General features: G+C 46.7%; 1 protein-coding gene across 1 annotated transcript in view; it reads left to right on the top strand.

The window, feature by feature from the left end:
• LOC142488275 (uncharacterized) overlaps positions 1 to 13,532 on the top strand; it is a 33,638-nt gene that overhangs the window by 8,420 nt on the left and 11,686 nt on the right. The gene's annotated exons all lie outside the window — the stretch shown is intronic.

The following is a 13,532-nucleotide window of genomic DNA, read 5'->3' on the forward strand; positions in this document are numbered from 1 at the left end:
GGGCCCGGCTGCAAGTTGCAGTAACCTAAGACTGCGGTATTATCATCGTAACAGTGTATTATTTTTATAGTGTAATATATCAACGTTGCACTACCAAAAATAACGGCCATTCATCATATTCCGTTCCAAGAAATATTGGGTTTAACGGCACAAATACCGCAAATATTGTATCACCTATTCCAGGCTGGCATTAGCCCTATCTTTCCTATGTATATAATGGCCAATATATTGCCCATTGTATACATACCAACCTTAAATAGATGATAAAATATAACTTTAAATACATGACAGTAAATATTAACCCCTTAGTGGCCCAATTGGTCAACTAGGCATGGGTTTCCACAAAGGCCTACAAAGGGATTCATATAAATATAAAAATACACTACATACCCCCCTTGGTCTACTAACCAATAAGGTAACCAAGGGATTAACCTCTCCCAAACCCCCTGGGAGGCCTAAACACCCTACCCAGGGAAACAAACCCCTTCACCCACCCCCGCTCACTACCCCTTTATCCCCCGCCCCCCCAAACAAACCTCCCCTTCCCTCTAGACCTGTGGTTTCCAAACTTTTTATGGTTAAGGAACCCTAAGTGAAATTCTGAAGAACCCCCAACCATCTCTAACAGTGAGTCTGTGATCAGATACATTGAAAATTCTTCAGTATTTGATATAATTTTGAAATGACTAGAAATTTGAAGGGAACCCTTTAGGGATGCCCGGGGAAACCTATGGGTTCCTAGGAAACCTGGTTTAAAAACACTGCTCTAGACTAATGGCCAATAACCTGATTAGGCAAATGTGGATAAAAATGCTTTTGGCCATTTAAAATGAATAAATAATGCTTTTGGCCATTTAAAATAAATAAATAAAAACCACGTTGGGAAAACATACAACACTACATTATAAATACATTTAAAATAAATGTTAACCATACATAAAACTATTGATTGTCACTGTGGCTATCCGGCCCTCTCAATGGGGCGGAAGGGTTTCATGCACCCTAGACGAAACTTAAAAATTGCGCCCCAAAAATAAAATAAACAGTGGCGTAGTTATCGGGGCTGCAGGGGGTGTGACCTCACCCCAGCGCAACGCAAAATAAAAATAATAGGGCGCCAAAATACCGGCCAAAAAAAAAGAAAAAAACAAACAAAAAAAGATAGATAGATAAAAAATAATACGAGGAAATAATAATTATTATTAATGCTTCGCCTAATGGTCAGGCCATCTAGATAACCACATTGGCAATCTATGGTAAGCTGTATTTAAAAAATAGAATATTAATATACATTACTTGACTACCTTAGTGACTAATAAAGCGTTGCTAACCAATACTAACAGAAATTACTTTGGTGGCACTGAACAAATGTGAAACATCAATTGTAAATATCCCAATCCAGTGAAATGATTGGTATATTCAATCCCAGTGTGTATAGTTCCTGGGAGTGCTGCTCAGCTCTGGCGATTTATTTCATAGATCATGTTGATATGACACGTGTAAGAGGAAATAAAGTGCAAACATAGGGCATTATATCAGGTAATTAATTTTCTAAAATAACTTGTTTAATAGGTGTAATATATATACTGGACACGGTTTCGCATTTGGTCTGATCTAGACCAAAAATTGAGCAATGTTGAGGGAACCAAATTTTGGAGTTGCATATACCTATGTGAGGAATCTGCTCCTGGGTTTGGCTGGAACCCATCCTTCAGGAGCTTGGCAGGTTCCAGACAAACTTTTCCCTGCTTCTGCAATCACGTGCCTCTTGCTACCTCCTGTGCAGCTCTGGCCTGATTGGCCTCCTGTTCTATTTATATACTGCCCCGCCCTCAGGAAGTGGCTGGACATAGACTTTGCAATACCAGTTGCAAGTAACTGTGCTTGTCACAGACTCTCTGTTTGGCCTGCTAGGCCGCCTTGTCTCCTGCTCCTAGTCCCCTGCTTCCCAAGGCCTTCTTGCTTAGTAGCCCCGGTTCTGCTTTCCTTGTTCCTGGCAGACTTCGCCTTCGCTGTGCTGAAGCGGCTACGCTGGTTCCCCCAGTGTTTCCTGTGGCGTGTCTGCACCCCTGGTTCCTGTGGCCTTCGCCCTTCTCTGTTCCTATTCCCTCCTTCCAGAAACCCTGCCATGCGGAAACAGCTTCTCTGAACTTTTCCTGCCTTCCCGTGCTGAAGCGTTGGACTCCCAGCACTGTGGCTTCTGGTTCCTGCTTCCTCCAAGTGGAGTTTGTTCCTGTGCTGAAGTCCCTGTACTGAAGCTTCTTGTTCCTGTGACTCCTGTCCTTTCCTTGTCGCGCTGCAGCACCTTCGCTCACTCAAGGCTTCACTCAAGGTTCTTGCCTTCTACGCTGAAGTAACTTCACCCAAGATTGCCTGTTGACTACCGCTCCTGTGCCGCCTGTCTTGACCCCTGCCTGGATAACATTAACCTTGCTTTCTCCAATCCTGACCTGGCTATGTTTGACTATGGACTGCGCAACCCTGAACCGGCTTCGAGGCCTAAGGTGGGTGTTTTCATATCCCCACCTCAGCCCCGCGGCCCGGTCTCGGTTTGTGGCGAGCACGATCGTGATAACCTAATAACAAATGTTTAATAAAAAAAATCTTAAAAACAATAGCATGTGAACATGGCAAAAAAGCTGGATTAGACAGATAGTATTCATCCTTCCAACGACAGTGAGAACAATACTAATTCTACTCACGAAAAATAGCTCGGTCATAACCCAGGTAAGCAGAAGACTTTCAGTCTTTCTGTGGAGTCCTTCGCCGGCAGCTTTTCCTGCTGCAGACACTCTGTGTTGTTCCTCGTCTATCGAGTGCACAGCGGGGCCTTCTCCATGTAAAACACTTTTATCTTCAGATGCATCAGAAATTTTTGTAGCCAGACTTCCCATTTACGTTACTGCGCCGAATGCAGCCCAAAAGGATTAACGTTGTGGCTGCTTCCATTAAAAATGAAACCCACTGCAGCGCCATCAGAGCAGCCACACAAACGATAAGGCTGGCTACATCTGAATGTATGTGTATGTATAAAAATATATATAGATAGTTATAGGGTGAATAAAGACACCAGCCCTATGCCTGGCAGACCTATGTTTAGGTCTGCAGTGCAGCAGTGACTGGGTTAAAATTCAGCTGGGAAGGTCTTGTTAATTGTCAGGTCCCAGCTGCCTCGTGAAGGGGCTTTAAAAACCCAGGCTGCTCACACATGCAGGGCTGTCTGAACCAGTGAGACACACTGAAACGCTGGAGGAAAACTACTTGCTATAAGGTCTATCTTTCCTACAAAACCTGTTTTGTATATTGATACTCTGAACTTTGAACAGCACTTGTTGGGAAAAGGGAAAAGCTCTGCTCAGGACTAGTGATGTACCGAGTACCCGGAATTATCCGGTATCCGGCGTTACCCGGCACATTTCCAGCTACCCGGACATTACCCGGACCCGGCAACTGAGAAGTGGGCCGGGTAATGTTAGGGTAGCTGAAAATAATCACATCACTTACCAGTGGCAGCATCAGAAGTGTGTCTTCAGCTGGCGTGGGACAGCAGGAATCCATTTCACAGCACCGCAGCAGGTAAGCAGTGTGTTTGAGCCGCCGCCCCCACGCTCCGTCTCCTGCTCCGGTCACATGGTTCCCAGGCAGCTCACAAACACAGACACTTCTGATGCTGCCACTGTCACAGGAATGCTGCTGCTTTTCCTAGATGTCGCCGCCACCCTGCAGGTAAGTGAAAAACCGGGTACCCGGCCGGGTAGAACTATTGTTTTTGGCCAGGTACCCGTTTTTTTCAAATCTCACTACCCGGTAGAACACTTCTCAGGACTGATCTTTCTATTTTGTTTATGTTTGCTGAAAATAAGCTGTATTGTTTTTGTATGCCATATTTTTTAGGCTAAATAAACAAGCCAATTCAGAAACCCAAGTGTTGTTGCATTGACCCTGCAACATATGGTGTTAGAAGTGGGATGCTGAGAGGCCCCTGGATTTGAAGGGCCACATAAAACATTTTTTTTTTTTTTAAATGGAGCATTTTTTTTAAAGAGTTTCTGTGCGAGCAGGCCAAACAGCAGCAACTACTATTGCAGCAGCAAACTCAGCTTGTTATCCAGCAGCAGGCAGTACAGGATGAGCGGGTGGCCAGGCTGCTGGCCCAATCCCATGTGTCTGCCAGTCCAGAACTTCAGAACAAACTCCCAGTCCTCCTGAGGAAAATGAGCCGAGACGAGAATCCAGAGGCTTTTCTATTGACATGTGAAAGGGTTACCGAAGCCCAGGGCTGGTCTTCAGATCGCTGGACAATCGCTTTGGCCCCCGCTCCTCATAGGAGAAGCCCAGGCCTCATATCAGTGCCTACCAGTGGATCAGGCTATGGACTATAAACAAGCTAAAGTAACTATACTGGATCGCTTAGGTCTGACCCCAGAGACCTACCGGCAGCAATTCCGGCATCTGAAGTACACCTCTAAGGCTGAGTCCATAGAAGGACAAGCAGCGCTGAGCCGTGCGGACGCTCCGCGCTGAGCCCCTGCATCCTCCATGAGGATGTCTTTAGAGGGGCCTCACGTGAGCGTCTACAGGCGTGCTGAGGCGCTGGATTTTTCAGCCGACAGCCAAACTGTTTTTCAGAGCGCTGTCGGCTGAAAACATCCAATCAGTGCGGAGCAGCATCAACGTCACGGCGCCGTGATGTTGGCGCCTTGACGTTGACGTTGGTGCGTCGCGGGCAATTGGCCCAGCGACGTCACTGCCCCGCCTCCCCCAGTCTCCCCCCGCCTCCCGATCGCGCCCGCTGGCTCGCCTGCATGGGCATGAAATCGCGCAGATTTCAGCAGACGAGCCTCAGCGTCAGCGCGCCTCAGCCCTGCTACCCCCTCTATGGCCCCAGCCTAAGATGAGACCCCGGGTCCTAGCTCAGCGCTTACTGGATAAGGGGGCGATTCTCAAACAATTTATTTTGGAACAATTCCTACAAGTGATAATTCCTCCCACACGCTCTTGGGTAAAACGCCATGCTGCTAAAACCCTAACGTTGGCTGTCCAGCTCCTTGAAAACTTCCTTGGGACGACGATCAGGAAAGTGTCCTGGGCCCGATGGATCTGACTCCACTGGCGCTGACGGATGCCCAAAGAGGGAGACCGGACTCACGGGTAAGCTACGACCCATCCACATGCGACTGCCAAGTCCCACAAAGGAGCAGTGGTTCCAGTAACGAAGAGGTCTGATCGCCGGTCCCCGACAAGACCCTCGTCTACTTCCCGATGTTGGCTCATCGCCAAGCGAGAGAGACTTCAGAAGACATCGCACCCAGTACTCATCCAACTCCTGGCCTCCAGTATCCGGTCCAGCTGATCGGTATCTGCGTCAACCTATGGTGAGAGATCGCTCTCCATGTTCTACCTGCCGGGAACAAGGCCACCATCATATGGAATGCCCGCAGATGGATTGTTTCTTCAGCAGGACCGTTGCCTCAGCCTTCCCCAGAGAAAGCTGTAAGCACTGGCTATTTACAGTCCTGATTGGGGGCAAAACTGTCCAAGCCCTAGTGGATTCAGGCTCTGGGAATACTCTTGTCTTCCAGGAACTGTTACCGCCTGGCGTGCTTTCCTATGACTAACCATGGAGCATAGATTGTATACACGGCGATGTAAAATGGTATCCGATGGCCAAAATCCTGCTACAGGTAAAAGGTCGGGAGGCCAGGCTCGAAGTAAGAGTCGCTTCTTGGCTCCCTGTCCCTGTTTTGCTTGGCCGGGACAGGCCTTTCTTTTCAAACCTACTGGCTCCCTCTCAGGAGGAGCCTCATTCTCTGGTACAGGAGAAGCCTGGTAAACTGTTCCCCTTCTTGGCAGATCTATTCCCCAGTAGACACCGGGTTCTGAAGACTTGGAGGCAAAGGCGCTGTGACAAACAGGACTAGTTACAGAAATCTGGGGCTCAAGGTAGCCATAGTAATAGGCATGTCACAGATAATGACTGGGGATGGCCAGAAGGAGGGAGGGATAGGCTATGGGAATTTACCAGAGCTATGTCTCCATGATTTTCGCCAGAGGCAGAGGGAAGACACAAGCCTGGCCAGACAATATGATAAAGTGGTAACAATTGATGACCAGATATTGAATGCACAAGGGGTAATGGTGTTCCCTCATTTTGAATGATCAAATAATATTCTGTATAGGGTAAACAGGCAGACACCAACAGGGGAGGTCACAATCAAATCTTGGATCCCAAGGCATTTGTTAAAACTGTCTTCACCCTAGTGCTACTGTCCCTTGGGGTGGTCACTTTGGTAGAGATAAAACCTTGGACTGTATTTCGTTCCAGTTCTATTGGCCAGGGATGTATAATGACATTACTAAATTATGTGCGGCATGTCCTGAATGCCAGCTAACCAGTCCGAAGGGACAAAAAACAGCCCCCATGGTTCCTCTGCCCTTGGTATCAGTTCCCTTTGAGAGGATTGGAGTAGACTTAGTAGGACCTATAGATCCTTCTGCGAAAGGACACAGGTTTATTCTGGTAATAGTCGACTATGCAACAAGATATCCTGAGGCATTCCCCCTGAGGACAGCAACTACGAAGCAAGTAGCCAACAAATTGTTGGAGCTGTTCTCATGGGTCGCATTTTGCTTGGGAGAATCTTAGATCGGCCCAAGACAGTCAGGAGAGACATTACAACCAAAATACTCGCATGAAAGTGTTTCACCCGGGGAACCAGGTGATGTTATTATTACCCAGATGTGAGAGTAAAATCCTAGCAAAGTGGCAGGGCCCATTCTAAGTACTCAGCCGCACAGGTGTTGTGGATTACGAGATCTCTCAACCAGGGTCCAGGAAGGGTAAACAAATTTACCATGTGAACTTGCTGAAACCCTGAAAGGTGCAGAGGTCTCTGTTCATACACCCGGTGGAAGAGGAAACTGACCTGGGTCCCCACAGGGGAACACCTTTGGTGATTATCAAATCCCTATTGGTAGCCAGTTGTCCGCTGAACAAAAAGGGGACTTGTTAGAAATATTTAAACAATTTTATTATGTTTTTTCTGATTTACCAGGGTAAACTAATTTAGTTTGACATGTGATAGAGACAGCACCCGGGGTAAAAGTACGTTCTCGTCCTTACAGGTTGCCTGAAAGCCGTAAACCCCTGGTAGGAAGGAGGTACAAGAAATTTTAAATTTAGGTGTGATTTGAGGAATCATACAATGAGTGGTGTATTCCAATAGTTATGGTCCCTAAACTAGATGGGAAGGTAAGATTTTGTGTGGACCTCTGAAAGATCAATGAGGTATCCAAGTTTGACACATATCCGATGCCAAGGGTGGACGAGTTAATTGACGCCCTTGGTACAGCGGAATATATATCCACGCTGGACCTAACAAAAGGATACTGGCAAATACTTTTAGAGGAGGAGTCCAAGTGCAAAACCGCCTTTGCCACTCCCAAAGGTTTATACCAGTTTGTGACAATGCCATTTGGACTGCATGGAGCTCCAGCCACGTTCCAGAGACTCATGGATAAAGTGCTGAGACCTCATAGGGCTCATGGCGAAGCCTACCTAGGTGACATTGCCATTTATAGTAAACACTGGCTGGCCCATCTAAATAGGTTGAAAGCGGTCGTCGGGTCTCTAAGAGAGGCATGACTTACAGACAACCCTAAGAAATGTGCCATACAGTAGGTAAGGCTGAAACCAAATACTTGGGTTATGCAGTGGGAGATGGAAAAGTAAGGCCACTAGCCGACAATGTAGCTGCCCTGAAAGAAGTTCCGACCCCCTGAATTCAAACCCAGGTACGCTCTCTGTTGGGTTTAGCAGGGTACTAATGGCGGTTCATCCCTAACTACTCTGAAGTTGCAGCACCACTAACAGACCTCACAAAAAAGTGTACCCTTACACAAGTGGTATGGTCAAGGGAGTGCCAAAGAGCCTTTGAGGAGGTAAAAAGGTGTCTATCAGAGGGTCCCATCCTTAGAAGCCCAGACTTTAATAGGCCTTTTATCGTACAAACGATGCATCAGAGATAGGGCTAGGGGAAGTGCTGTCACAACAGTTTGAGGGAGTAGAACACCCAATCCTTTTTCTAAGTAGGATATTGGTCCCGAGGTGATTGTGAAGAAATACCTCGCAGTAAAGTGGGCAATTCAGGCCTTGGGGCATAACCTGGCAGGAGTCTATTTTACTTTAGTGACAGACCATGCACCATTAAAATGGTTAAATGCAATGAAAGACTCCAATGCTAGGTTGATCAGGTGGTATATGGCTCTCCAACCCTTCTCGTTTGAGATTCAGCACATGCCTGGAAAGGAAAATGCAAATGCTGATTTATTCTCTAGAGAAGGGGTTGATGGTCGGACTTCAGCCGTGCGTGGCCCCAGCCACACACTAACAGGGATGGAATGTAACAGGGTGAATAAAAGACACCAGCCCTATGCTTGGAAGACCTATGTTTAGGTCTGCAGTGTAGCAGTGACCAGGTTAAAATTCAGCTGGGAAGGTCTTGTTAATTGTTAGGTCCCAGCTGCCTCATTAAGGGGCTGTAAAAACTCAGGCTGCTCACACATGCAGGGCTGTCTGAACCAGTGAGACACACTGAAACTCTGGAGGAAAACTACTTGGCTATTAAGTCTTTCTTTTTTTTCCTACAAAACCTGTTTTGTATATTGATACACTGGACTTTGAACAGCCCTTGTTGGGAAAAGGGAAAAGCCCTGCTCAGGACTGATCTTTCTATTTTGTTTATGTTTGCTGAAAAGAAGCTGTATTGTTTTTGTATGCCATATTTTTGAGGCTAAATAAACAAGCCAATTCAGAAACCCAATTGTTGTTATATTGACCTTGCAACACATTGTAACAGAGTCACTACCCTTATGGACTAAAGAGCTAGCAGAGTGGACAGGTTCCAGTATGCAGGAGGTTAAATTTCTCTCTGTGAGTTTGCTGCACCTGGCACCAATTAAGACAGCACTCCGCAGTTAAGGTTTTAAAGGCAGAAAGTAACCTGCCTAACTGAGTTAGCTTTTCCCCAGGAGGGTAGAGAGGCTTCTCCACAACTGGGACTCCAACCCAGGATAAACGATCACCACGGACTGGACAGCCTGCTCCGCGGAACCGGCGTGCCTAAAGGATTGAAGGAGCCACACAAAGACCCTGGAATAGGAATCCTCTACAAACAGATAAGCCATAAATAACACTCTACAATGTTAAAATGCTGCTGCGGTTTTAGACAAGAGACTTTGTTATTGTACTTTGTTTGTGGAGCACTTGTTTTGGGGGGTGGATAACCAGATTAGCTGGCTGCCCGGTAGATAGGACTGAAGAAGTTGAGTTAGTTTCCCTAACGGGAATAGGAATTTATTTCATGTTTTATTTTGCCTTAAAGCGACAGTACCCTGACGTTTATTTAATTATAGTGGTTTTATTATCCATCAGCCAAAGTTTCATACCATGTCTAGCGTCTTACTGACCCTGCCACAAGGCCGTCCTGCCATAATATATATACATACATACAGTATATGTATCATAATTTTCAGCCTGCTGGATGAGGCCTCCCCAATGATCTTCCATGTACTGCAGTTGCAAGCATCTCTTCTCTGCGTTGTGCCAACACATTTTTTGATTTAATCTTCCATCTTACTTTTGGTGGTCTTGGTCTTTTGATATTCTTTGGAAACCAGTCGAGTACTATCTCTGTTTAACGATAGTGATTTCTTCTTGCGATATGTCCTGCCCACTGCCATTTTAAAGTCTTCTCCCTTGTGATGTCACAGATTTTGTTTGGTTTCGATCCCAGTCATTCTTTGAGTAATACCCAACATACATCTCACCATACTTCTTTGGATTGTCTGAAGCTTCTGAATTGTCTTTGCATTTAGGGTCCAGGTTTCACATACATACGTGAGCACAGGCAGGCTCAACTGGTCACACACTTTCCTTTTGAGGCACAGTCGTAGGTCTTATTTCTTCCAAATTCGCTCAATCCCATATATATTCTCCAATTTATTTCATTTTATATGTTTCTATTGACACTTGCTGGCCAAGTTAGACATAGTCTTAAACTTCTTCTAGTTCTGTATCGCACTACCTTGCTGATCCTTGTCTTGATTGTATCTTCATGTAATCTAATGGTTGATCTGGCATTCTCGTAAATGTTCCTTAGGTGTTGTATCCACAGCAAAATCCTGCTATTCTCTGGGCAAAAATTTATAAGGGTAAATAAAATCCAATACACTCACATGGTCAAAGGTTTAAAAAAGCATTTAGATCTCACGCAGTGGATCTCTGCAACCGGATGAGTGGTGTCTCTGCTATCCCTCTGTGCTGGCGCATCCGTGCCATTGCCATTGGGGCTCCATGTATTCCAATGGCAGAAGTAGCGGTTTTGGACCTGTTTCCAGCGACGACCAGCAGGTGGCGTCCGAGAGGAGGAGTGGCGGTTTCCCATTTTAAGTCAATGGGGCCATTGACTTCAATGGGGATTCCTCGACGTCGGCCTCCAGGAACTGGTTGGCAGCCATCCAAACTGCAAAACCGCAGAAGCGGATACAATGTCTTTGAAAAGTGCTTTATCACTTGGGTCAAGTTCAATGACAATTGGCGTGGGAATCTTAGGTTCTAGGGCACCTGGGAATAAAATTCTTGTTGCCCTTAACCCCTAGGAACCCCCACACACGAACCCCACCGGGTCCAGGCATGAGGGACCCCCGTAAAGGGTCGAGCGGAGAAAGAGGGTCACGCCATTGACTTTAATGGCGGAGCGGAGGTCCCATTGAATCCAATGGCGGCGTGCGCCCATACATTGTCTGTTATTTGTATATCTCGTGTGTTCACCTTTTTCAAGGAATAAATTATATTTTATCATATCTAGTCGTGTTCAGTTCAACCCAGGTATTTTGGTGTATAATATAGGCCTCTCACAAGTTCCCGTGTCATTGAGCCTATTTGATATTTTAAGGGCATTGAGCCCAGACAATTTACATTATACAGTACCTTACTATCTAGGGCTCTTGCCACTTTCTCTAGGATAGATTACTGGCTCATCCAATCCTCTCTTCAGCACAGTATATCGCTGAACATGCCCCAAATATCTCTAATATTGCCCCAATTACTTCTCCAAAAGGTAGTTTCAGAACATGGCGATTCTCCACACACGTTACTAGCTCAAAATGTGTAATAAATAAATAAATAAAGTTTTATGTTTAAGTTGGGAGAATGATGCTATCAATAATGATAATCATGTTGGGACTCCTAGAAATGGTAGAGCGCTCTTATTCTGTGTAGTGGAGCATGGGTATCACAGAGTTTTAAGAACTCTGATTGGAAATAATCGAGCGAAGAATCAGGGTCAGGTATTAAGTCGATTCTATACGAAGGGCAGTTAATAATAGCATGTTCTTGTATAGCACTGCTAATTGTACACAGCACTTTACAGAGACATTTTGCAGGCATAGGTCCCTGCCCCGTAGAGCTTACAATCTATGTTTGTGGTGCCTGAGGCACAGGGAGATAAAGTGACTTGTCCAAGGTCACAAGGAGCCGACACCGGGAATTGAACCAGGCTCCCCTGCAGCAATCTCAGTGTCAGTCAGTGTCTTTACTCACTGAGCCACTCCTTCTCCCTGTTGATAAGATCAGCCAAAAACTGCTGTGGGTTAAAGTTTCTAAATGCTCTAGTGAGGAGAACTTTAGGGCTTGATTGGAGTGGTCTGATTTTCCTTACACAGTACACTAATGCATGGTCACTGAAAATGTCAGATAGGATGCCAGAGGATTGGATTCTCTTGGGACTAGAGGAGAGAATCCAGTCTAGCAAGGAATGGTTGAGAGATTTCAGGTTGTGCGTGTGGGTTGGGAAATTAGTTGGGTTAGGTTTAATGACTTGAGTTGTGTCTGGATTTTGTTGTTTTTAGGCTCAAGCCAGTTGTAGTTGAAATCCCCAAGAACCAACATCTCGCATTCGATGCCTTTTAAATAGCTTTTATCGTTTTTACTTTTTATTGTTTATCCCTTTTATTGTATTGTTATTTTGGTCTCTTCACATATTACACAATTCTAGTGGTGATTGCAGTGAATAATTGTCTATGAGACAAGTTGTCTCAAAAAAAAGCACACATTTTTGCTTCAGTGGTGATTGATCAATGTTTGTTAAATGATCTCTTTCTTTGATCGCATTAGCAAACATTGTATAAATTATATTCATGTGTTTTCCTTTAATCCATAGTTTGAGGCAGGCCCTAAATAGATGTAGCTCTGGTAAGAAAATGGGCTATACGTCTATCCTCCTACTGGTGTAAGCCCTGCTAAGGGCAGGCTGCCAGTAGTTATCATGGGTTTCCCCCACTTCAAGCCCTGCCCTGAGTGGTGGAGGTAGGCCACCTGCCTCTGTGTCTAAGGCTAAGGCCTCGTTCCCTCCGTCAGCGCTCCCGCACTGCAGACAGGCGGGGCGCTGACATACACAGACCGCGATATGCGGTCTGTAGGGAGCCGGAGCGGGAGGTGGGCGGGAGTGGGAGGCTTGAGCGGGAGGGGGGGGGGCGTGGCTTGATCGGAGGGATCCGCTACTCTCCCCCCCCCCTCCCTCCACGGGCTCGGGCTGGCACTCATACACACACGCAGGCACTCTCTCACACACGCACGCACGCAGGCAGGCACTCATACACATACACACACACACACACAGAGGCAGGCACTCACGCACTCAAGCACACACATACACAAACACAGATAGGCACTCAGACACACACATACATACACACACACACACACACACACACACACACACACACACACACACACAGATAGGCACTCACGCTGCTTTCCCTCCACACTACTCCCCGCTCCCCGAAGCCTCTCCTCCTCCCGAAGCCTCCCCTCCTCATTGGCTCACAGCCACACCACGTGACGCGTCAACGCTAGGGATCACAATTCTCTTGTATCCCGTAGCGGCTGACGCGTCACAGTGTGTAGTGAGCTGTGCAGCCAGGGGGGACCGGGACCGGCACGGCAGGATTCCCCTGCTGGTGGGGAAAGCTCGTGCAGCCGCCCACGCCGCCGGGCGCAGCAGGTCCCAGGCCTAAGGCAAGAGACATAGGGGAGGCGCCTGCCAAAGTCATAAAGGGCAGTGCACAGTCAATTTAGTGTGTGTCAGTTCTGAGTAATGAGTTGCAGAGGATTAGTGTGTTACATTGGAGGAGATTAGAGCTGATAGAACTGTGGTGGACCAGTGCCTCTCACCCTGCATAGGGGGTGAGGGAAGAGCTAGCCCCACCCTGAGCGCCTGCGGCTTGGGGTGGTGGCAGGGAACAAAGAGCCCCAGACAGCCCATCTTGAAGGGGTACAGTCTGGAGGAAGAGAATATCCTGTACCTGCTGCACCGTGTGCTGCTGTTGCTACTCTGCTGTGTGCTGTGAGCAATAAAGAAGCTGCTGCTGTTTTATAAGAGACTGTGTGAGCCTGAAATCTCTCGCCCCAGAGTGGGGTTCTCTGGAAGGATTTCACTCTACCCTGATAGGGCTTGCCAGAGATGGAGGCG

The sequence above is a fragment of the Ascaphus truei genome, chromosome 2 (assembly GCF_040206685.1).
Source record: "Ascaphus truei isolate aAscTru1 chromosome 2, aAscTru1.hap1, whole genome shotgun sequence".
Lineage (NCBI taxonomy): Eukaryota > Metazoa > Chordata > Amphibia > Anura > Ascaphidae > Ascaphus > Ascaphus truei.